This window comes from Neoarius graeffei, chromosome 2 (genome assembly GCF_027579695.1).
Source record: "Neoarius graeffei isolate fNeoGra1 chromosome 2, fNeoGra1.pri, whole genome shotgun sequence".
NCBI lineage: Eukaryota > Metazoa > Chordata > Actinopteri > Siluriformes > Ariidae > Neoarius > Neoarius graeffei.
The window spans coordinates 111,787,422-111,814,145 of record NC_083570.1 but is presented as its reverse complement, the minus strand read 5'-3'; the positions used below and the strand labels follow the sequence as shown (position 1 = coordinate 111,814,145).

Below are 26,724 nucleotides of genomic sequence, written 5' to 3'. Positions count from 1 at the left end.
TTTCCATCAAAGTTGCATTTTGTGGCTTTGAAGCGAAGTTTTAGCGTGCCGTTTCTAGAACACAACATCAAGAAAACGTGGAAGAATGCACGATGGCAGAGCGATCGACATTGACAAGATCGTTGACATCTTTGCCGTTCGTCATCCACGACGCCTTTTACTTAGGAACATTTTGGCCGATGAGCAGTCAAACAACAAGAATAGAAAAAGATATGCATTGGTTGTCTAGGGGAAGATGTCGAGCCGCTATCCATACACTGCCAGATAAAGCTGGTTTGGCCTAATCATTGTCCGACATCTCGCAGCATGAAATGAAAGAATGATGCAAAGACCGCGTTATTTTCTCAAATGTATTCAATGTGTTGTTTTTTCATTTACAAACCTGCGGGTTTGTACTCAGGCTGCCAGTCAGTCTGTGCCCCCCCCCGAAAAATCCTAGCTACGCCCCTGATCATGGACTCCATGAAACACCAGGACATTTTAAATCAGAATCCGGCTGCTTCTGCATTTTAGGAAACTAAAACTGGGCCGTCATTGGATCTTCCAGCAGGACAATGATCCGATGTCCAAATCAACACACAAATGGTTAGCACAGAAGTCTGTGAAGATTCTCAGTCATCCAGGTCATAGTAAACTGTGGGTGGTAACTGGACTTGATTCTTGAAGACGTTTCACCTCTCACCCGAAAGGCTTCTTCAGTTCTGTCTGACTAATAGGGCGTATCAGGTATTTATCCTCTCATGGATGAAAAGCAATCCTAAGGTGTCGTTGAGCCATCCTGTCGGTGTGGGTCACTGGGGGCTGGGTGTGAATGGCCTTGAGAGTCGTTGGGGTGATCAATGGGTTGTTGGTTCTCTCCATCGTCCTGTGAGTCACTGAAAACAGCTGGGGTTTGGTGTGCATTCAGTTGTCTGGGAAGTGTGCCAAGGACTGCATTGTAGGTGGCTGATAAATGGTGTCTTCGACCACCACCTCTGTTCAGTAATGGCCGTTCCAGGTTGACAAAAATGGCTTCTTTAACTCCTCACTCATACCAACGATCCTCTCTGGCTAAAATGCGCATGTTGCAATCCTGAAATGAGTGTCCTTTGTTGTTAAGATGAAGATAGACAACCAGCTCTCCTGTGTTGAGCCACGTGCCTGTGAAGCGGTTGTTTTGTTTCCCCAATATACAAGTCCGTGCATTCCTCACTGCACTGAATTGCATACACTACGTTGGGTGGACCAGGTTCTGCTTCAGGGTGTTGCTGGGTCTGAAATGTACCGGAATGTTGTGTTTGTGGAAGATCCTCCAAAGTTTCTCAGATAGACCAGAAATGTACGGAATGACAATGTTCTTGCGTTTGTTCCTGTTATCTTCCTTGTCCGTCACGTTCCTTCCTTTTTTCTGCTCTGGAAGAAAGCCCAGTTGGGATACCCGCAGTTCTGAAGTGCTTTCTTGATGTGATTTTGCTTCCCTCTACCGTTGTAGGAATGTTCTGAGCCCTGTGTTGCAAGGTCCTAATGACCCCCATACCTGATACTCCCTATTAGTCAGACAGAACTGAAGAAGCCTTTCAGATGAGAGGTGAAACGTCTTCAAGAATCTTCAAGCAAGTCCAGTTGCTCTGTTTTACCACCCACGGTTAGCACAGGATCAAGCTTCTGCCCTGAACATCTCAGTCCCCTGAGCTGACCCTTAGCAAAAAGTAGTATACTTAAAGTTCATTGTATTAAGTATGCTTCAGTATAAGTATAGCAAGTATACTACAGACCATGTACTTTTGGTGTACTAGAAAGTATACAAATTTAATACTTTTTCGGACTAAATTGGAACATTTCAAGTTTATAAAAGTATACTTTAAAGTTCATTTTAAGTTTGCAAAAGTACACTTTAAAGTATACAACAAGTACACTCATCTATATGCTATCAATGTACTTGGTATATCCCTCTCATATGCTTAAAGTATACCACAAGTACACTTATCGATATACTGCCATTGTACTAGTTATATACTTTGAGTCCCTATTTTTAGTTTATTATTGTATACTGTTATAAACGTTGGTTATTTCACTAGTTTACTTGTTCTACTTTAAGTTTGCTTGGCATATTACTTGTAGCTTACTATTTATATACTGGAAATATACTCCTTAAAGTATTCTTAAAGTTTACTCATACTGTATGTACACGAGAGGGATGCATTTACAAAATCACAAGACAATGTTGAAAACAAGTTTGATTTATTTTCAAACATTTCAAACACAAAGTTCTACGAAATCAAGTCCTTCCTTACTGGAGAAAATGAAAGGAAAAAGTGCACATTTGCATGTAAAAATGTAAACATAACGGTCTCTTGATCAATAAAGTCAAGTCAAAAGTTTTTCTGTTTTTGTGTATGATTTTAAGGTACATAAAGATAATGCAATTGAGCACACATACTATATACTGTAGAGTTTTAAACTCCAGCATTATATTATATTAATATATAAATTAAATGTTAAGCATGAGTCAATGACTTGACCTTATTATGCACTTGGAGCAAGATATACTAAGTATTAGTACTTTGTGGCAGAAAAACTTAAAGTATACTAAAGTATAAGTTTTAGTATTAAAGTATAAGTGTAAGTCTTAGTATTAATGTACTTAGTCTTAGACTTTTGTTTATACTTTTCAGTATAAACCAAGTATACTTCACTATACTATTCTTAAGGATATAAAATATAGTTTAAAAAAGTCAACTTCAAGTATACTTCCTCAGTTTTAATAAAAAATAAGTACTAGTGCATCTCAAAAAATTAGAATATTGTGAAAAAGTTCAATATTTTCCATCACTTATTTAAGAAAGTGAAAATGTTATATATTATAGACTCATTACACGTAAACTAAAATGTTTCAAGCATTTTTCTATTCTAATTTTAATCAGTATGGCATACAGTACAAAAACAAAAAAAAATCTCAAAATATTAGAATATTTCATTTCGAGTTTGAATATGAACACAGTGTATCTCTCGGTCTAGTTCAGTACACACAACCACAATCATGGGGAAGACTGCTGACTTGACTGTTGTCCAGAAGATGATCACTGATGCCCTCCACAAGGAGGGTAAGCCACAAAAGGTCATTGCTGAAAAGGGTGGCTGGAAAAGGTGCACAAGCGACAGGGATGGCCGCAGTCTTGAGAGGATTGTCGAGAAAAGTTGATTCAAGAACTTGGGAGAGCTTCACAAGGAGTGGACTGAGGCTGGTGTCAGTGTATCAAGACCCATCACGAACAGACATCTTCAAGAAAGGGGATACAACTTTCGCATTCCTAATATCAAGCTACTCCTGAGCCAGAGACAATGTCAGAAGTGTCTTATCTGGGCTAAGGAGAGAAAGAAATGGACTGTTGCTCAGTGGTCCAAAGTCCTCTTTTCAGATGAAAGTACATTTTGCATTTGATTTGGAAATCACGGTTCTAGAGTCTGGAGGAAGAGTGGAGAGGCACAGAATCCAAGGTGTTTGAAGCCCAGTGTGAAGTTTCCACAGTCTGTGATGATTTGGGGTGCCATGTCATCTGCTGGTGTTGGTCCACTGTATTTTATCAAGTCCAAAGTCAACACAGCCATCTACCAGGAGATTTTAGAGCACTTCATGCTTCCGTCTGCTGACGAGCTTTTTGGAGATGCTGATTTCCTTTTCCAGCAGGACTTGGCACCTACCCACAGTGCCAAAACTACTACCAAATGGTTTGCTGACCATGATATTACTGTGTTTGATTGGCCAGCCAACTTGCCTGACCTGAACCCCGTAGAGAATCTATGGGGTATTGTCAAGAGGAAGATGAGAAACACCCGACTCAAAAATACAGATACACTGAAGGCGGCTATCAAAGCAACCTGGGCTTCAATAACACCTCAGCAGTGCCACAGACTGATCACCTCCATGCCACACCGCATTGATACAGTAATTCATGGTAAAGGAGCCCAAACCAAGTATTGAGTGTATAAATTAATATACTTTTCAGAAGTTGGACATTTCTGTATTGTAAATCCTTTTTTTGATTGATCTTAGGGAATAGTCTAATAATTTGAGATACTGGATTTCTGATTTTCATGAGCTATAAGCCATAATCATCAAAATTAAAGCAAAAAAGGCTTTAAATATTTCACTTTACATGTAATCTCATCTCATCTCATTATCTCTAGCCGCTTTATCCTTCTACAGGGTCGCAGGCAAGCTGGAGCCTATCCCAGCTGACTACGGGCGAAAGGCGGGGTACACCCTGGACAAGTCGCCAGGTCATCACAGGGCTGACACATAGACACAGACAACCATTCACACTCACATTTACGGTCAATTTAGAGTCACCAGTTAACCTAACCTGCATGTCTTTGGACTGTGGGGGAAACCGGAGCACCCGGAGGAAACCCACGCGGACACGGGGAGAACATGCAAACTCCGCACATAAAGGCCCTCGCCGGCCACGGGGCTCGAACCCAGGACCTTCTTGCTGTGAGGCGACAGCGCTAACCACTACACCAGCGTGCCACCCTTACATGTAATGAATATAGAATATATGAATGTTTACCTTTTTTAATTAAATTATGAAAACAAAGGAACTTTTTCATGGTATTCTAATTTTTTGAGATGCACTAGTAAACTTCTTTTTGCTTTGGGGAACCCCTGTGGTGGAAGCTGAAGAGGAGACAGCACAAGAGAGGGTCGAGGACCTTCTGGATGATCTGGAGAGGTTGGATTTTGCTCATTTTTTCCAGCCTGAGATGAAGCGACTTCACCAAAAGGTGGATTTGTGTCGTCGTGACCAAATTTGGTGTTTCCGGTTGTAGGCGTGGCTTTGCATCGACGTCACTGCCCAGTGTTCCGGTGGAACCCGGAGCACTTTTCAGCGCGCGGAGCTTTATCCAGCTGTGCGCGCGTCTGCTCCGAGTTTTCCTTCATACACACACACAGGTAAGAACACACACACACACACACATATACACACTTTATAACAGTAAGGAAACTCTTTCACTTCACTTTCACTATAGAGTTACACATATGAACAATTTGCAAAAGTATTTACACCCCACACAAGGTGCGCGCGCACCACAATAAACATATATAGGCTATAATAAACTAATTAATTCTAAATTTTCTTATGTACAAAAATGTGCATGCTTTCTTTCCCCCCAGCAGTGAAAAATCTTTAGATATAGTGCAAACTAAAGCAATGTAAATGAATATGCATGCCATTTTAAAGACTTCTAGAAGAAGAATTTAAAGGTAAAAGTTATGACGTAATGTAATATAACATAACACACATCACATCTTAGCCTGTATTTTTAAGTCATATCTTTATGATGCACGTTCTTCCCCTTGCTTCCAGAATTTGCTTTATTGCAGAAAAAGTCTTGTTTGTGCATAATTTTTTTTTTCACAGTTAAATGCACACCCCAGCCTCATTTCCCCTCTGCCTGGTCTGCTTGACTTCCTTTTCCTTTTCCTTTCTGAACACCAATCTTTTTCTTAGATGTGATTTTTATTGTCGGTGTAGTTAAAAATGAAAGAAAATATCTTTATTTTGTTTGCAAAATGTGACCCTGTCAGTCATGCCTTTATCTGAGCAGAGAAACTTTCTGTCTGATATTAACCCGAAGCTTTAAAAGTTAAATTCCGTGATGATCTTTTATTTAATGTCTTTCTCTAATTTGTTCATCTAACTGGCCTGAGTGACTCGGTGGAAGTCAAGTGCTTTGACTGACTCGAATGTATTTGACACTCGTCTGATGTGATCTTATCACCACCAGATTGTGTGTGTAGTCACACAATAAGCAGGAAAAAGCCAGTTTATTTCTGTCCATGGAATTTTCTACGGCTTCCTTTTTTCTCTCCCCGGCTCCATTTTCTCACATTCGCTCACATTGTCTTCCAGCTGCAGTTCGTCTGAGTGCTGAGTGGATCTGACAAAAACACTATCTTGAGGTATGGAGTGTAATATATAATATAAAAGTGTGTGTGTGTGTGTAGGTACAGTACTGTGCCAAAGTCTTAGGCACATGTAAAGAAATGCTATAGACCAAAGATGCCTTCAAAAATAATGAAATGAAATGTTTCAACATTAAAAAATATACTATAAACAGCAGTAAGCCATAATAAAAAAAAAAAATAGGGGGCCGAAGACTTTTGCACAGTAATATATATTTATGAACCAAAATTAAAAATGTTACGGAAAGAGTTTGCTGATAGCCAGGACGATTTGTGAACCTTCAGAGGCCGTAAGCATCATACTACACAGGGACTTGTACCCTCATGTAATTCAAGCCTAATTATAAATGTATTAAAAATTACAGTTTTCTGTAAAGAGACACTTATTTAACATGCATGAAAGGAGTCTCCAGTGTCGGCGCTTTGCACTGGTGGACCACTCAGTGCCCCAATTATCAAAATAACCCTCTGGGTACTGTATTTCCTTCAGTAAAAACAATGTGATAAAGTGCCCTCTAGGGTGTTCATACAGTCATGGAAAACTTGAAGTGCCCGAGTGGCTGCTCTTTAAATGGAAGAAAAAGCAATGAAGTACCCTGTATGTACTTCATTGCTTTTTTTTCCATTTAAAGAGCAGACACTAAGGCACTTCATCAAGTTTTTCACTTGTGTGTATGCCACTACGTGCAACAAAACATGTAGACGTGCACACTAGGGTGCCCATCCGGTGAAGAATATGTAATGTAGTGTCCTATAGGCTCCCCTACTTTACTTAAAACATGATGAAGTGCCCTCTAGGATGCTGCTCTGTCTGAGAAAATGTGATGAAGTGCTATCTAGGGTGCCTTTCTACTACAGAATGTTATGTACTACCTTTTAGGCTGCGCTGTGTGCAATAAAACACAATGACATGCCCTGTAGTGTGCCCTTCCAGTGGCGTATACATGATGCAGTGTCCTATAGGTTCTGCTACTTGCAAGAAAACATGGTGAGATGCTCTCTAGGGTGTTTTTCCAGCAGAAATGTGATGTAGAAGAAGAAGTCTTTGTCACATACACACTCAAGCACAGTGAAATTCATCCTCTGCATTTAACCCATCTGAAGCAGTGCACACACAAGTGAGCGCACACACATACCCAGAGCAGTGGGCAGCCATACTACAGTGCCCAGGGAGCAGTTAGGGGTTGGGTACCTTGCTCAAGGGCACGTTAGCCCAAGGCTGCCCTATGTCGGTGCCCTATAGGCTCTTTTATGTGCAAGAAGTCATGATGACGTGCCTTCTAGGGTGCCTATCCAGTGAGGAATATGTAATGTTTTGCCCTATCAGCTTCCCTTTGTACAAGGAAGGATGATGTATTGCCCTATAGGCTCCCCTACTTTACTGAAAACATAAAGTGCCCTCTAGGATGCTGCTCTGTCCGAGCAAATGCAAAGAAGTGCCATCTAGGGTGCCTTTCCTGTGGAAAATGTTATGTAGTAGTCCCTTTTAGGCTGTGCTGTGTGTGAGAAAACATGATGACATGCCCTGTAGTGTGCTTTCCAGTGGTGTAAACATGATGCAGTGCCCTATAGGCTCTGCTACTTGCGAGAAAACATGAAGTACTCTCTAGGGTGTTTTTCTAGTGAAGATTGTGATGTGGTGCCCTATAGGCTTCTTTCTGTGCAAGAAATCATGATGAAGTGCCCTCTAGGATGCTGCTCTGTCTGAGAAAATGTGATGAAGTGCCATCTAGGGTGCCTTTCCACTACAGAATGTTATGTACTGCCTTTTAGGCTCTGCTGTGTGCGAGAAAACATGATGGCATGCCCTGTAGCGTGCCCTTCCAGTGGCGTAAACATGATGCAGTGTCCTGTAGACTTTGCTACTTGCAAGAAAACATGGTGAGGTGCTCTCTTTGTTGTTTTTCCAGCAGAAATGCGATGTAGTGCCCTATAGGATCCTTTATGTGCAAGAAGTCATGATGAAGTGACTTCTAGGGTGCTTGTCCAGTGGATAATATGTAATGTAGTGCCCTATCGGCTTCCTTTTGTACAAGGATGGATGACGTATTGCCCTATAGACTCCCCTACTTGACTTAAAACATGATGAAGTGCCTTCTAGGATGCTGCTCTGTCTGAGAAAATGCAAAGAAGTGCCATCTAAGGTGCCTTTCCAGTGGAGAATGTTATGCAACTTATCTTTTAGGCTGTACTATGTGTGAGAAAACATGATGTGTTTTTACAGCCAAAAATGTGACGTATTGCCCTATAGGCTCCTTTATGTGCAAGAAGTCATGATGAAGTGCCCTCGAGGATGCAAGTCCAATGGAGAAAATGTAATACGGTACCCTGTAGGCTCTGCCGCATGCAAGAAAATGAGGTGAAGTTGTTCTAGGTGGTCCAGTGCGTAAGTGAACGTGCCCTCAAGGGTGCATCTATGGTAGAAAATACCACAAGTTAATGAGTTCATTTTTTACCCCTGCCCCTTGGATATATATAGTTATCTTATAAAAATAGGCTACAAGGAAAAGATAAGCTATCTTTCAAGCTAGCTGGCAGACTGGAGCTAATAATGTGCATAAAAGCGCATGCTTACAGATAATTATAATTTATACCATGACTACATTTGATAAAAATAGTTTATTACTTGGAGATTAAACTGGTGGTCTGTAGAAGATTTTCTGGTGCTGAAAGTTCCAGTACTTTGTGCAGTGGAAAAAAGGCCTATATGGATACAACTCAAGAGATATTGCTAACAGAATTGTTGCTGTATCAGCTGTGTGTGCGTAGACGCTTCATCTGATCAGTTTGCGTCACTGTTCACGATTTATTGTTTCCCTGAAGAGAACTTGTAACTTACGGTTTAAAACATAACACACGATCAGTCTGGATTAACGACGGATTAACTTTATTACCTCCAATAAACCACCAAATCCACTGCAGTGAAATGTTTGGTGCAATTTAAACACACTTCTGTTTTTTTTTTCCACTCCATTTTTGTACTGTTGTATTTGATTTGAGTCCGGTGTGGCCAAGGATCTTTCTGGACGCCGTCTTGACTCTGCAGATTGTACGCAGAGAGCTGCAGTTATGTGGGTAACCAGCATTCCACCATTTCATCCCCTCCCAGTTAAACACAACCTCAGAGATGAATATGGCACAGGCAGGACTGTCATCTTCACCACAACATACCAAAAAGCCTCAGACACTACACTAGTGCTGGACTAATTACTAAACATGGTGCCTTCAGGGTACAAAACAATAGAGTCTTCAACACATGTGCAGTGCAAATAACGCAACTGTGTAGGACAACACCAGAGTCCAAAGGAAGTAAAACAAGTCACACAAAATACAATAAACACACAGGACACCATCAACAAGGACACATTAAATACACTCCAACTATGCAGCCAGCCGCAGCACGAGTGTGTGACGCTAAGTAGACTATCTGCAGTTTACACATCTTACTGTCTGTCCCAGTAATGTGTAGTTTGAGCACAATGGCCAGTTCCTGAACTGGGACGAAAAATTTCTGAATGCCTGAGCAGATAAAGCCCTTGCTTGGCCACATGCAGCACCCAGAGCTGGTTTTGGCAGACAGAGCTGATGTTTCTGAAGATAAAGTTCCTGCTTAAGCAGATAAAGCCCCTGGAACCTCTGCTTGAGCAACTAAGGTCTCTGCTTAGGTAAATGAAGCATCTGGAATGCCTGTGTTGGCAGAAAGAGCCCATGCTCTGCATGGACAGATGAAGCTCCTGCTTGGGCACATAGAGACCTTACAGTCCATGATTTTGGCAGATTTAGCCTCTGGAGCCCTTGTGTAGGTAGATAAAGCCAATGATTAAGCAGAATTATCCCCGGACACCTCTCCTTGGGCAGACAAAGCCCATTACTGGGCAAATGATGCCCCTGAAGCCCATGCTTGGGTAGATGAAGCCTATGCTTGGGCAAACAAAACTTAGGTTTGAGCAGATGAAGTTCCTGCTTTTGGGGATGAAACCCCTTTTGTGCACGTGAGACCCAAGTTTAGGCAGAGGAAGCCTCAGCTTGGGCAGATAAGGCACATGAAACCCTTGCTTGCACAGAAGAACCCTCACCTTGAAGCATTTGGAGCCCATGTTTTGGCAGACAGAGCTGTTGCTTGCACAGAAAAAACTGCTGAAACCTCTTCTTGGGCAGATGAAGCACATGGAACCCCTGTTCTTGCAAAAAGTGCCCCTGCTTGGACAGATGGAACCCATGGATTTCCTGCTTTGGAAGATAAAGCTCATGTTTAGGCAGATAAAACCTCTTTCTTGAGCAGATGAGATCCCTCCTTATGTAGATAAAGCCCCTGCATGGGTGAATAAAGTCTTTGCTTGGGTAGATTAGTACCTGGAGCCCCTGCATTGGTGGATAAAATCATGGTTTGGAGAGATGAAGCCTTTGCTTGGGCATACAAAGCTACTGCTTTCCTGTTTTGATGAATTTCCTGTTTTTGTGGATGAAGCCCCTACTTGGACAGTAATGCCCATGCTTGGGTGTTGAAAGCCCGCGCTTAGGCAAATGAAGTGGCGGTGAAAGCCCGTATTTGGGCAAATGAAGTGGTGGCGAAAGCCCATGTGTGGGCGGATGAAGTGGCGGCGAAAGCCCATGTGTGGGTGGATGAACACATAATAAATGGTACATAATAAATAATCAAATGATGTTTCATCTCATCTCATTATCTCTAGCCGCTTTATCCTGTTCTACAGGGTCGCAGGCAAGCTGGAGCCTATCCCAGCTGACTACGGGCGAAAGGCGGGGTACACCCTGGACAAGTCGCCAGATCATCACAGGGCTGACACATAGACACAGACAACCATTCACACTCACATTCACACCCACGGTCAATTTAGAGTCACCAGTTAACCTAACCTGCATGTCTTTGGACTGTGGGGGAAACCGGAGCACCCGAAGGAAACCCACACGGACACGGGGAGAACATGCAAACTCCACACAGGAAGGCCCTCGCCGGCCACGGGGCTCGAACCCGGACCTTCTTGCTGTGAGGCGACAGCGCTAACCACTGCACCACCGTGCCGCCCAAATGATGTTTATAAACTGGAATTTAAATGGAAACAGCCTGCTGTTTGTATCCCGTATCGTGTACAGACCACAGCCTAAGAGCTTCCTAATAAATCTGAGAGGCCTCTTCTGGATCAGGGGAGTTGGTACTTGAGTTCTTGAGGTGAGTTGTCTGAAGTGTTGGAGACATTACCTTTTCTGTTTACACGGCAAGTTTAAGTGTGACACAAACCAGCAATTAAAAGGTGACATTTTGTCTCGACCCAACCCATTCCTCACCTCTTCTGCTTTCCCACATTTCCAAAGTGAATGATGTCACTTTTTTTTACGAGCCAAGATGTAAATAGTTTCCACTTGTCTCCTGTAAACATGTCATTAAAAAGCCTGAGCATGGTGATGTAAACAAGAAACAGAACCTTTTGCTGAGCACAGCTGTTGGCATATGAAAAATATTTAGCTTTATTTTTTTCCTTGGTTGCTTTATGGAAGGATCCAGGGCTCACATTTGACATGGAGATGTGACAGTGAAGCGACATATGTTGATGTCATGACCCTGAATTTAAACATATAAACTAAAATCAAACCTTTTTCAAAATCTCAACAAAAAAAAACCACTGAAAGTACAGCGACTTTGTTCATGTCATTTATCGTCTCCCTTCCCCTACACACAGCTACCACTGAACGGAAAACACTGAGTCAGTGCGCATACCAGTCGCTTAGCGATGTGTGAGAACACTAACTTTATTTTTTTTATCCAGTCCCAAAGTAATCCCATGAATCATATCACAATATGAAAACTCCTGGAAAAAGAGGAAATCTGTGTGTGTGAGAATTCATCATATTTGTACAGGACAATATACATTTCCAGCATAGTATAGTAATCAAATATACCATGCACTGAGAGGCTCCGGTTGAAATGATGGATTCTCTGAGGTGACTGGCTGAGCCCCTCAGAAAATAGTCCTATGCCAGTCACCTCAGAAAATCCATCATTACTGGAGCCTCCCAGTGTATGGTATATTTGATTTATACCCTTCATCAAAAAATCCCAAACTAAAAGTGTTAAGACTGAATCTTGGCATAAACTCACTGGAGGCAGCCATGTTTGTTGTTTACGTCGTAGCGACCTTTGACCAGCTCATGTGCAATGAACCATGCTATCGCCTGCCTCCCTAGGCATGACCATGATGCGTAGATCTGCTGCATGGTCCGCATCTAGGAAGATGATCGGGGACCCTTCTCACGACGTCGTCGACGCCTCGCTGCTGCTCGTTCCATGAGCTGATGCCCTGACAGGGTTCGACCAAGCTTCACCTGGGCACGCCATGCCGTTCTGTCAGCCGCCACCTCAAACCAATTGTTGCCGAAGCCGAAGATTTTCAGGTTTTCTTTCGCACAGTCTTTCCATCTTTTAAGGGGACGGCCTCTCGGACGGATGCCGTGCGAGAGTTCGCAGAAGAGGAGCTGCTTTGGGATCCTGTTGTCACCCATCCTACGGACGTGACCCAGCCAGCGGAGTCTGTTAGCTCGAATCATAGTTTCCATTGTAGTTGAGTTGGCACGTGACAGGACCTCTGCGTTCGTGATGTGATGCCACCATTTAACTCTGAGGAGTTTCCGCGAGGATCGTTGATGGAAACTTTCTAGCATTTGCAGTTGCTTTGAGAGAGTTGGCCATGTCTCACTGCCGTAGAGCAGAATCGGTAGTATAATGGCTCTGTACACTGTCAACTTGGTGGTGGTGGACAGTTCATTTCTGTCCCAACATCTCGTAGCTAGACTGCGGAATGAGTGAGCTGCCCGGCTAATTCTCTTCTTGACCTCGGCTTGAAGGCTCCCATCGTCACTGAGGTTGCTACCCAGGTACACAAAATTGTGTGCCCGCTTGAGTTTGAAGCCATCTAGGAGGATCGGTGATGGTTCTGGGCACTGAATGTGCATTACCTCGGTCTTGGGTTTGCTGATGGTGAGGCCATAGTCGTTACATGCGTTGTTAAGGGCTGTTGTAACATTCTGAAGAGAGTTAAGATCTGCAGTGGCTAAGGCTGCATTGTCGGTATACAGGAAGTCGCTCAGTGTCGTTTTGGATGCTGATTTAGACTTGAGGCGGCAAAGTTGGAAAAGCTTGCCGTCCAACTTGTGTGAACCATGCTATCACCTGCCTCCCTAGGCATGACCATGATACGTAGATCTACACACACAGAAATGCTCGTAGAGCCACAGCTGTGACTCGAGTTGGCCGTATAGCTTGAAATTGTATGTCAGTTCATGGTATATCCAGGATATACCATGATTGACTCGCATCATATCCTTTTCTTTTTTTTTGACGTTACAAGATGCATTGCTTAACCAGTGGGGGAACTATTTTATGTCACGTGAGCCATCATTGGCCAATCCTTGCATGGGAATTTTTTGCTGAGGGATATAAAATAGTATATTGTAGTGTAGTCAAGTCAAGTTTATTTGTATAGCGCTTTTAACAATAAACATTGTCGCAAAGCAGCTTTACAGAATTTGAACGACTTAAAACATGAGCTAATTTTGTCCCTAATCTATCCCCAATGAGCAAGCCTGGTGTAGGAGAGCGAATGGTACAGGAGAGTACAATATAGTATAGGAGAGTATATGGTATATGAGAGTATAGTATAGGATGTATCAGAGAGTAGATGGTATAGGGGGATGTATGGTAGAGGAGAGTATAATATAGTATAGGAGAGTATAGTATGTTATAGGGGAGTGTATGGTATATGAAAGTAGAGTATGGTACAGGAGAGAATATGGTATATGAAAGTAGAGTATGGTACAGGAGAGAATATGGTATGGGGTGTATGGTACAGGAGAGTATAATATAGTATATGAGAGCATATTTTATAGGAGAATATAGTACAGTATAGGAGAGTATATGGTATAGGGGAGTGTATGGTACGTGGGAGTATAGTGTGGAACAGTATATGGGAGTGTATGGCATGACAGAATATAGAATGGTATAGGGGAGTGTATGGCATGTGAGAGTATAGTATGGTATAGGGGAGTGTATGGTATGTGAGAGTATAGTATGGTATAGGGGAGTGCATGGTATGAGAGAGTATAGTACGGTATAGGGGAGTGTATGGTATGTGAGTATAGTATGGTATAGGGGAGTGTATGCTATGAGTGTATGGTAGAGAGTATAGTATGGTACAGGGGAGTGTATGGTATGAGAGAGTATAGTATGGTGTAGGCGAGTGCATGGTATGTGAGAGTATAGTATGGTATAGGGGAGTGTATGGTATGAGAGAGTATAGTATGGTGTAGGCGAGTGCATGGTATGTGAGAGTATAGTATGGTTATAGGGGAGTGTATGGTATGAGAGAGAATAGTATGGTGTAGGCGAGTGCATGGTATGTGAGAGTATAGTATGGTTATAGGGGAGTGTATGGTATGAGAGAGTATAGTATGGTGTAGGCGAGTGCATGGTATGTGAGAGTATAGTATAGTATGGTTATAGGGGAGTGTATGGTATGAGAGAGTATAGTATGGTGTAGGCGAGTGCATGGTATGTGAGAGTATAGTATAGTATGGTTATAGGGGAGTGTATGGTATGAGAGAGTATAGTATGGTATAGGCGAGTGTATGGTGTGGTAAAGTATACTATGGTATGCTGTAGTATAGAATGCTTCATTGTTGGAACTCTGCAAAGAATTTCACACCTTTTAGACTGTGCATCATAAACTGTGATGTGGTGACAAATCTAAATCTTAAATCTAAATCAGACTCTGAATCTCCTCACGTTATTCCCAACCGGATTCGCTCAGTGACATCACACTGCAGAAGAAGAATGTGTCCGAAATTCTGTTTTGCGTTTAATTGTGAATATTTGATCAGACACTGAGGCGGATGAGTTCACACACAGTACATAAACAACTACAGGGAACATATCTGAACTGAGACATGTATCTCTGCGCACACACGCACACACACACGCACACACACACACACACCACCCCATACTGACCCTTCTATAGCAAATTTTTTGAAGAGTAAAAACCATTTAACCACACAACTCTTTGTTTAATCGAGTAACTGACGTCTTTCTGTCTGAAGTCTCTCTTAAGTGTGCGTGTGTTTTTCTCTTTGATGTTGGAATGTAATTTTTTTTTTCACATGTCAGTCCTGTTTGTTTGGACTTTTTTTGTTCTTGAGCATCAGGAGGTAGTGTGTGATCCTTCCTCACTGTTCCTTTGACCACAGCTAAAATATGTAAATATAACACACGCACACATGCACCTTCACGCACCATTAACACTCATCCTTTCCAGTTCTCATGTAATGAGTAACGAAAGAACACAGAGTGAAAACCTGTCGAGCTCGTTGTGTGTCAGTACTTTTTTTATTGTTTGTGGTGTTTTCGATACAGGTTGAGAGGAAACACACAAACACACACCATTGTACACATGCCAAAAAGCGCATTAGTGAAAGATTTGTACATGGCTTGGCACTGTAGAACACAGGAAAAAAAGTGCTCACAGATTTCCTCAACAAAATACTCCGGCTCTTTCTGAAATCAGAATAAATATCTGGGCACTGTGCTCTGTTTAACATGCACTTGAGATGAAGAAGAGATTTCAGAGTGAATTAAGGTGACGAGAGGGAGAGTTTGACACTCACCAGCTAAAACAGTGGCTGCATTCAGAGATGGATGACTTTTATTCTGCTCTTAAACACCATTAAACACCAGAACTGCTTCTGGAGTAAATGGAGCAAAACCACAACACACACCTCCTTCCTGCTCAGACTCCAAACGGAATAAAGTCATTACAACGATCAAACCTTTGAGTCGTAGATCAACCTTAAGGAGGAGAAAGAAAAGAGGAATATTGTGAGTCTCTTTACTTACTTACTGCAGTTGTGGTGTAGAATAGGGCTATTTATTTACTGTATCCTCATGATTTACTACAGTGGTGTTTGAAAGTTTGTGAACCCTTTCGAATTTTCTATATTTCTGCATAAATATGACCTAAAACATCATCAGATTTTCACACAAGTCCTAAAAGTAGATAAAGAGAACCCAGTTAAACAAATGAGACACAAATATTATACTTGGTCATTTATTTATTGAGGAAAATGATCCAATATTACATATCTGTGAGTGGCAAAAGTATGTGAACCTCTAGGATTAGCAGTTAATTTGAAGGTGAAATTAGAGTCAGGTGTTTTCAATCAATGGGATGACAATCAGGTGTGAGTGGGCACCCTGTTTTATTTAAAGAACAGGGATCTATCAAAGTCTGAGCTTCACAACACATGTTTGTGGAAGTGTATCATGGCACGAACAAAGGAGATTTCTGAGGACCTCAGAAAAAGCATTGTTGATGCTCATCAGGCTGGAAAAGGTTACAAAACCATCTCTAAAGAGTTTGGACTCCACCAATCCACAGTCAGACAGATTGTGTACAAATGGAGGAAATTCAAGACCATTGTTACCCTCCCCAGGAGTGGTCGACCAACAAAGATCACTCCAAGAGGAAGGCATGTAATAGTCAGTGAGGTCACAAAGGACCCCAGGGTAACTTCTAAGGAACTGAAGGCCTCTCTCACATTGGCTAATGTTAATGCTCATGAGTCCACCATCAGGAGAACATTGAACAACAATGGTGTGCATGGCAGGCTTGCAAGGAGAAAGCCACTGCTCTCCAAAAAGAACACTGCTGCTCGTCTGCAGTTTGCTAAAGATCACGTGGACAAGCCAGAAGGCTATTGGAAAAATGGTTTGTGGACAGATGAGACCAAAATAGAACTTTTTGGTTTAAATGTGAAGCGTTATGTTTGGAGAAAGGAAAACGCTGCATTCCGGCATAAGAACCTTATCCCATCTGTGAAACATGGTGGTGGTAGTATCATGGTTTGGGCCTGGTTTACTGCATCTAGGCCAGTACGGCTTGCCATCATTGATGGAACAATGAATTCTAGAACAATGAATTTAGAATTCTACCAGCGAATTCTAAAGGAAAATGTCAGGACATCTGTCCATGAACTGAATCTCAAGAGAAGGTGGGTCATGCAGCAAGACAACGACCCTAAGCACACAAGTCGTTCTACCAATGAATGGTTAAAGAAGAAGAAAGTGAATGTTTTGGAATGGCCAAGTCAAAGTCCTGACCTTAATCCAATCGAAATGTTGTGGAAGGATCTGAAGCAAGCAGTTCATGTGAGGAAACCCACCAACATCCCAGAGTTGAAGCTGTTCTGTATGGAGGAACGGGCTAAAATTCCTCCAAGCCGGTGTGCAGGACTGATCAACAGTTACCGGAAATGTTTATTTGCAGTTATTGCTGCACAAGGGGGTCACACCAGATACTGAAAGCAAAGGTTCACATACTTTTGCCACTCACAGATATATAACATTGGATCATTTTCCTCAATAAATAAATGACCAAGTATAATATTTTTGTCTCATTTGTTTAACTGGGTTCTCTTTATCTACTTTTAGAACTTGTGTGAAAATCTGATGATGTTTAGGTCATATTTATGCAGAAATATAGCAAATTCTAAAGGGTTCACAAACTTTCAAGCACCACTGTATTTACTGTTTGATCCTAAACACATTAAGAAGGCAGAAAACTCGTCTACTAATTAACTTTTGAAGAGGCAGACCTGTTAATCGAAAAGCATTCCAGGGCACGACCTCATGAAGCTGGTTAAGATAACGCCAATAGTGTGCAAAGCGTCAAGGGGAGACGCTGGATACTTGATCATGAAGAATCTAAAATATAAATGATATTTAGTTTTTTTTTGTTTGTTTAACATTTTTGTTTACTACATAATTCCACATGCACTCACCGGCCACTTTAATCGGAACTTGTTGATTCTAAGATCCCTGTTCTTGGCTGCAGGAGTGGAACCCAATGTGTTGTTCGGTCTGTTGTTGCATGTTGCTGAGATGCTTTTCTGCTCACCACTGTTGTAAAGAGTGATTTATGAGTTACTATATCCTTTCCAGCCAAACAGCTCAAACCAGTCTGTCCATTTCATGGGCGATTGCTCTAAGACAACAAGGGAGGCTCAGCCTCCTCTAAAAATGCCCTTATAACTTTAATGTGTGCGTGAGTTTTTCCCCCTCGTGACAGTGCGATGCAGCGCAGCCTCAGTGGGCTTCAATGGCATTGGGAGCTCTGCGCTTTTCAATCTCAAAATGCAAGACGATTATTGGACAAATACTGCGAAAATGCCCACCTACGGACTCCCACGGACTCCCAGCCTCAGTGGACTTCAATGGCATTTGGGAGCTCTGCGCTTTTCAATCTCAAAATGCAAGACGGTTATTGGACAAATACTGCGAAAACGCCCGCCCACGGACTCCGAGCCTCACATGGGAGGGACATGGCAGTTTCTGTGAGGAGACTGGTGATTGGTGAAAGCGGCCGGATATGTTCTTTGATTGACAGCTCGTTTCAACTATAGACAGGCAGCGGTACAGTGTTGCCAGATTGGGGGTTTCCTGCTCAATTGAGCGGTTTTAAGTGCATATTGGCGGGTTTTGAACATATTTTGGGCTGGATAACGTCAGCAGTATCTGGCAACATCAGTTCAGTCCCATGCGGATTCGCAAGTACTGTATTGTAAGAGATCAGCTTACATTTCGATTTCATTCATTACATACGGTTTCTACCAGCTTTTTTAGTTTGTATATATTTTCATTGTAAATAAAGTGTAAATATAGTGTTGTCAAGTTTGCTATCTTAGTTCCAGAAATGTCTTTTATTTGAGTGACTGAACTTGAACTTGAGGGGGCTAGTCAGCTAGCAAGAAAGCTGCGCACGGATGCCAAGCATTGCTGATTTAATTTTGGCGAAGCCATTTGCCAGTCTTCCTTTCGAGGAAAAAATTAAAATTAAAGAGCAGGGTAGACCAACGCCTCAAACTGACTTGGTGAAAAAGGTAGGGAATAATACTCGTTCCTTTCAGCTCTCCTGGTACGAGAAAGTGAATTGGCTAACAGCAAGTGACCCACATCAACAACAGTAAATAGGCTACTTTAGTAATATGTCATGGATGGACCAAAAATATAGAATCTATGTAAAATGTTTATGCTGAGTATATTATATTGGAATATATATTTTTCTGGATATGAATTAAACACAGCTACAATTTGGAAAACATTTTTAAACAAAAACACAGCCGAGAACATTTCACACTACAGACCTGGATTAAAAGTGAAGGGTTATCAAAATTGTCAATAAAACATTTCTCAGTCAAAATAATTAAAATATAGGGAAAGTGTCATTGAATGAAATGTGTGGCACCCAGCTCTACTGCTGAGGTTCCTGACAAAGAGCTGCTTTCAATAATGATCAATTTTTAAACAACATGCCACAATTTTAAAATATAAAATGTGAAAATATACCCCTCCCCCCCCAACACCACCATCATGTATATTGGACAGTAGGCTAATGGGCCAAAAGAACCTGTTATTTCACAGTTTGTGACGCTGCCAACAATCAGCCAGATCAGAGGCAAGAGTATGGGCAAAATTGATGTGTTTTTTCTTTTAAAATCTGGAAATATCATAACCGACAAGCCTCCCCTGTTTGAAAGACTACCAGCCGCCACTGGTCCATTTTCTGATCTCTGACCTCTCTTATCAACAAGGCGTTTGTTTCCACCCACAGAACTGTCCCTCACTCAATGTTTTTTGTTTTTCGCGCCATTCTGTGAATAGAGACTGTTGTGGGCGGCACGGTGGTGTAGTGGTTAGCGCTGTCGCCTCACAGCAAGAAGGTCCTGGGTTCGAGCCCCATGGCCGGCGAGGGCCTTTCTGTGTGGAGTTTGCATGTTCTCCCCGTGTCCGCGTGGGTTTCCTCCGGGTGCTCCGGTTTCCCCCACAGTCCAAAGACATGCAGGTTAGGTTAACTGGTGACTCTAAATTGACCGTAGGTGTGAGTGTGAATGGTTGTCTGTGTCTATGTGTCAGCCCTGTGATGACCTGGCGACTTGTCCAGGGTGTACCCCGCCTTTCGCCCGTAGTCAGCTGGGATAGGCTCCAGCTTGCCTGCGACCCTGTAGAAGGATAAAGCGGCTACAGATAATGAGATGAGATGAGATGAGATGAGAGACTGTTGTGTGTGAAAACCCTAGGAGATCAGCAGTTTCTGAAATGCTCAAACCTTCATGCTCCATCTGGCTCAAACCAACACCCATGCCACAGTGAAAGAAAGTCACACTTCACTGTGAGATCACAATTTTTTTGCCATTAACTGAAGCTCTTGATTTGTATCTGTATGATTTGATGCATTGTGCTGCTGTCAAGGAATCGGCTGATTAGAGAACTGCATCAAACAGCAGGTGGATGGGTGGGTGTTCCTCATTAAGCAGACAGTGACTGTATGTGTCGTGTTATTTCATAGTTTTGATGTCTTCAGTATTGTTCTACAATGTAGAAAGTCCAAAAGGAACGATCTAAAGTGGGCCACCTTATGCAATAAGTGTTGCAAGTTATATACACTATGTACAAGCAATATATCGAAGCGATATCCACCCTAGGAATACCGACCTGTTTACCAGAAGGAATCCAAAATGGCGAGGAATTGACCAAGAAGAAGCGATTTTTGTTGAACTGCTCATTAAGGCTTAATTAGTCCATAACTTCATTAATAATTGTAATAAAGCAAATCTGCGTAGAATTTATATGCACCCTAGGTACCCCTACCTTCATGCCAGAAAGAACCAAAATCGGTGAAGAATTGAGGGAGAAGAAGCGATTTGTGTAGAAACTGCTTGTTAGGGATTGATTAATTACTCTATATCTTCATTATTAATTGAAATTATGCAAATTTGGGTGGAAGCTATATGCAACCCAGGCAGACCTACCTTCCTGCCAAAAAGAATAAAAGTCGGTGAAGGATTGAGAGAGAGAAGAAGCGATTTTTGTGAAACGTGGACGATGACAGACAATACATGATGGCATGAGCTCGTCGCCTATCGGCCAGATGAGCTAATAAATATTTTTTAAAAATCAGTTCAAGGATCTAATTTCTACAAAGTTTAAATGGCTTAAAATTCTGTCATTTTTTTAAATTTTTTAAATCCGACGAATAAACAAAGATATGTGCGATATTTCAGAACAGTGTATCGGGAAATAATTGATCCCAGTATCAATATTACATCGTCACGTCACCCAGCCGTAATTGTGAAAAAAAAAATTTTTTGTGATTTGTCTTCTGATAAATGATAAAATGTTTGATATGAAGATTCAACCAAAAGCATCATTTAGCCAAGAGGAATAAATCTCATTTCTGAATGCTGGAGATACTGCATGCAAGTGCAGAATTTATTAAAGTGAGTACATGAAAATAACCCATGATAATCAAAACACTATGAGCATGAAAATGAATGTGCAATATTAAGTTCAAGTCAACTTGATTATCAATAATGCCATATGTGCAGGACATACAGAGACTTGAAATTGTGTTTCCCTCTTATCCGCGGTGCAAACAGTAATAAACATGAAATATAAAATATAGGTAAAATATATAAACTTTAAAAAAAGTGTTTATATATATATATATATATATATATATATATATATATATATATTAGTGCTGTCAAAAATGTCGCGTTATTAACGCGTTAACTTGACTCAATTTTAACGGCGATAATTTTTTTATCGCGAGATTAACGCTCTGTGACATGATGCCACACCCCACACAGCCAGAGTCCTCTGCCCTTCCCCGAAGAGCCACGGTGCTCGGCTTAGGTTTCGTTTTCCCATCGGCGGCTCCAGCCCCACTTTGCAGTGGCTGTGACAAGACGTGTTATGCTCTGCAATAAAAAAAAAAAAACATTGGTACAACCAGTGTTCGAACTATGCCGATATTTTCAGGGGGGGTCCCTTATTTTCCCTTGGGGGGGGGTGCTTGCGCTTGTCTCAGAGCGCGGCTCTCCATCGCACGCTCACTTCGGATATGCAAATGCTTCCCGTTACACACGATTGCTATGTCAATAAACATCATTTTGCCAATATTTTAGAGACCCCCCAACATTTCCCAAATCATGTTTTCAAGGGATCTCATGTCTGTTTCAGGGGATCTCGGATCCCCCGTGTACCCCCGTAGTTCGAACGGTGAACAAGCCCATTCACTTTTTTATGCTGATAAGAGAATTATAATGGTTTTTCATGTGACAAAAATGTGCGATTAAATTGCAATTAATCGCGAGTTAACTATGACAGTCGCGACATTAATCGCGATTAAATATTTTAATCGCTTGACAGCACTAATATATGTATATTATATATATACACACAATAAAGCTATCTAAGAAAAGACAGTGGCAATCCAGAAGGTATAAATATGGCAAATGTGGCAGCGTGAACAGAATTAACGGTATAAATTTAAACGTGACGAATGACGATATAAACAGAATGAACAATGTAAACGGGAACAGCAGTCTGACAGTAGGGCAATATAACACGATATAAACAGAATTATCAGTATAAATATAAATAAAATGGCAGTATGAGCAGAATTTTCAGTGTAAGTATAAATATGGCAGATATGATCGTATAAACAGTATTGCAGTGAAGTCTATCAAAGATAAAAGATGTATAAAGTGTAAACAGTTTTTACGTAGTGCAATTGAATTTCGTTAAAGTTCATTAAAGTGGCTGGTGACATTTGGTTTGTGTATTAAGGGAAGGGGGGTACTGGCCTGGGAGGGAGTTCAGCCTCCTGACGGCTTGGTGGATGAAGCTGTCTCTCAGCCTGCTGGTTCTCGCCCGGAGGCTTCTCATTCTCCTCCCAGAAGGCAGGAGGCTGAAGAAGTGGTGGTTGGGATGGGTGGAGTCGCCCGCAATGCTGAGTGCTCTGCGGGCCAGGCGTGTGTTGTAAATATCCTGAAGGGAGGGTAGGGGGACACCGATGATCTTCTCAGCTGCTCTCACTATGCGCTGCAGGGTCTTCCGGCAGGATGTAGTACAGCCGCCGTACCACACAGCTGGTCAGGATGCTCTCGGTGGTTCTGCGGTAGAAGGTGTGCATGATAGGGACTGGTGCTATAGCTCTTTTCAATCTGCGGAGGAAGTAGAGGCGCTGCTGAGCTTTCCTGGCCAGCTATGCGGTGTTGCTGCTCCAGGAGAGATCCTTGGTGACGTACACACCCAGGAACTTGATGCTGCTCACTCTCTCCACAGCGGCACCATTGATGGTCAGTGGAGGATGCTGGGTGGAGGCTCTCCGGAAGTCAACAACCATCTCCTTCGTCTTCTCCACATTAAGAGAGAGATTGTTGTCTCTGCACCACGTGGCCAGTTGGCTCACCTCGTCCCCGTAGTATGACTCATCATTGTTGTGAATGAGTCCCACCACAGTAGTGTCAGCCGCAAACTTGATGAAGAGGTTGCTGTTGTGTGTTGGTGTGCAGTCGTGGGTCAGCAGGATGAAGAGAAGGGGGCTGAGCACACATCCTTGGGGGGCCCCTGTGTTCAGTATGATGGTGCTGGATGTGTTGCTGCCGACCCAGACTGCCTGTGGTCTTCTGGTCAGGAAGTCCAGCAACCAGTTGCAGAGGGAGGTGTTAAGTCCTCGACAGTCCAGTTTCTGTATCAGCTGCTGGGGGATGATTGTGTTAAATGCTGAACTAAAGTCTAAGAACAGCATCCGTATGTAAGAGTCCTTAGTGTCCAGGTGAGTGAGAGCTGAGTGGAGAGCGGTGGAGATTGCATCGTCAGTGGACCGATTGGCCCAATATGCAAATTGATACGGGTCCATGGAGGAAGGGAGGATGGATTTGATGTGCTGCATGACTAGCCGCTCGAAGCACTTCATAATGATGGGGGTCAGTGCCACAGAGCAGTAGTCACTGAAGCAGGATAGAGAGGCCTTCTTTGGAACAGGGATGATGGTGGTGCTCTTGAAGCAGGTAGGGACAACAGCTTGGCTCAGGGAGGTGTTGAAGACGTCTGTGAGGACATCTGTGAGCTCCTCTGCACAGTCCTTTAGCACACGACCTGGAATGTTGTCAGGTCCTACAGCTTTGCGGGTGTTGATCCTGGAGAGGGATCTCCTCACACTGGCTGGAGACAGGGACAGCACCTGGTCATCCAGAAGGGGTGGTGTCTTCTGTGCAGGCATGCTGTTGTCAGCTTCAAACAGCATGACATTTTTCTTTTACGGAAAAGCAAGACAAGGAGAGACCCAGAACTGCGGTTTAAATCAACAGATTAATCATAGCATAACTGAAAGCAGGTGTGAGGTCCATGACTTGGTGCATGCAGTGGCTGATGGGTGATGTAGTCCTTGGCGGTCATGTTTGTACGCTACGATGCGTTGTGGGAACTGGAGTTCGGAACGGACTGTATGAATTAAATGGATATGCAAATTTAAACCAAAAAAGCCCTCAACCTCTAATATATGCCCCACCCACTTTCTTATAAACTGCATTTTCATACTGGAACCTTCTCTCGTATATGTTCAGAAGGTGTTGATTAAATTTCTATAACAGTAAGGAGACGTTTATTTTAAGTCTCCAATGGTGGCGGCTCAGTCTAACATTTATATCAGCCTTTCGGCAAATCTTCATAAAGTCCTCGTACACGACTCTGTTAAAAATATTAATGACCTCTTTTGAATCAAGAATGATTTAAAAATTCAATATATTGCTATTTGAGATGCGAGTTGATTTGAAAGTTCTGCTGATTTGCTTTTACTAACCCCGTGTCGGAAATCGCTCCCTACTCACTATATAGCGAGGACGCCATTTTGTAGTGCTGTCCGAAACCTTAGCGAGGATTATTTACACCCTATATACGGTAGTGTACTCAAAGTATCCCACAATGCATCATGGAAAGTAGTGTACAACGATGGTCACTAACCAAAGCAATATATCCCATCATGCATTGCGGTCACGCTGAAAGAAATCACATTAAAAGTCTCAAATGTGATTTAATAAAAGGCAGCGGCAAAGAAGAAAGAAAGGATTCAGCCTTGATTTAAAAAAAAACTGAAAGATGCAGCTACTTTGTATTGATTAATGTAGGAAATACACTCTGTATAGTATGGATTTATCACAAAAGCACATGCATGTATTTATTATTTTGAAAACCCACCAGCTGCCTGATCTGGCACGTTTTAATTGTGCGACAGTAATGACGTAAATACCAGCGTTTTTACATTTTACCAATGAGCTCACTGTATAGTCCTCTATATAGTAATTCCCTATGTAGGGAGTAGTGAACGGGTGAGCGATTTCGACCACGGTAAGTCTTATAGAGTTATTATTGCACCTAGTGGTCAAAAGTGGGAACTGCAACGATGTTAATATAGAACTCCGTTAGGGCAGGATTCATTCTGTCCCATGCTCAGGGGAGGAACAGTGTTTGTAACAAGTGAGTAAAGTGTGAGTGCACTTTTTATTCAGGGTAAACTAAATTATCATTATTATTCGTGGCATGGGTTAAAACTCAGATACAACAGCAACACATAAGGGTATTCATGAAACCGGACAACATGCAAGGGTTGAAACCAGGAAGCAAAAACAAAGAACAGGGCACACAAAGCACGGGAAGCAAACTTGGACACACAGGCACAATAAGACAGTGTCAGACTGAGATGTATGAGGGTATAAGTAGGCGAGCTAAGCAGAAACTAATACAAAACAATCAGGACACTATAGAGAGATCAACCAATGACCAAACAGGGGTGGAGAAGAGACCTAAAATGCAGATGTAAGCATAAACGAAGCAGGACATACAGTATGCTGAGAGGGGGAAATTACATAACATGACAAACAGTTAGGTCCATAAATATTTGGACAGAGGCAACATTTTTTCTAATTTTGGTTCTGTACATTACCACAATGAATTTTGAACAAAACAATTCAGATGCAGTTGAAGTTCAGACTTTCAGCTTTAATTCAGTGGGTTGAACAAAATGATTGCATAAAAATGTGAGGAACTAAAGCATTTTTTAAACACAATCCCTTCATTTCAGGGGCTCAAAAGTATTGGACAAATTAAATAATTGTAAATAAAATGTTCATTTCTAATACTTGGTTGAAAACCCTTTGTCGGCAATGACTGCCTGAAGTCTTGAACTCATGGACATCACCAGACGCTGTGGTTCCTCCTTTTTAATGCTCTGCCAGGCCTTTACTGCAGCGGTTTTCAGTTGCTGTTTGTTTGTGGGCCTTTCTGTCTGAAGTTTAGTCTTTAACAAGTGAAATGCTGCTCAATTGGGTTGAGATCAGGTGACTGACTTGGCCATTCAAGAATATTCCACTTCTTTGCTTTAATAAACTCCTGGGTTGCTTTGGCTTTATATTTTGGGTCATTGTCCATCTGTATTATGAAACGCCGACCAATCAGTTTGGCTGGATTTGAGCACACAGTATGTCTCTGAATACCTCAGAATTCATCCGGCTGCTTCTGTCCTGTGTCACATCATCAATAAACACTAGTGACCCAGTGCCACTGGCAGCCATGCATGCCCAAGCCATCACACTGCCTCTGCCGTGTTTTACAGATGATGTGGTATGCTTTGGATCATGAGCTGTACCACGCCTTCACCATACTTTTTTCTTTCCATCATTCTGGTAGAGGTTCATCTTGGTTTCATCTGTCTAAAGAATGTTCTTCCAGAACTGTGCTGGCTTGTTTAGATGTTTTTTAGCAAAGTCCAATCTAGCCTTTTTATTTATAGTTAGTTTTTGTTTTTTTCTTTTTTATCAGACATCTAATTTTTGGGTTTGTTTACCTGACATGTTTCGACGTACAACTTCCG

At 42.1% G+C, this 26,724-nt stretch overlaps 1 protein-coding gene across 5 annotated transcripts in view; it reads left to right on the top strand.

Annotated features, from left to right (window-relative positions):
* The first annotated feature begins 4,830 nt into the window (after window positions 1-4,830).
* Window positions 4,831-26,724, top strand: part of fhl3b (four and a half LIM domains 3b) — a 41,088-nt gene continuing 19,194 nt past the window's right edge. For 2 of the 5 annotated variants that reach the window (XM_060915371.1, XM_060915369.1), the window contains exons 1-2: window positions 4,831-4,933; window positions 5,895-5,944. The gene's annotated coding sequence lies outside the window, so the exon portion shown is untranslated. Of the gene's footprint in view, window positions 4,934-5,894; window positions 5,945-7,720; window positions 7,829-15,728; window positions 15,831-26,724 lie in introns of those variants that run through there. The other 3 variants (XM_060915370.1, XM_060915372.1, XM_060915373.1) reach the window with 3 other exon arrangements.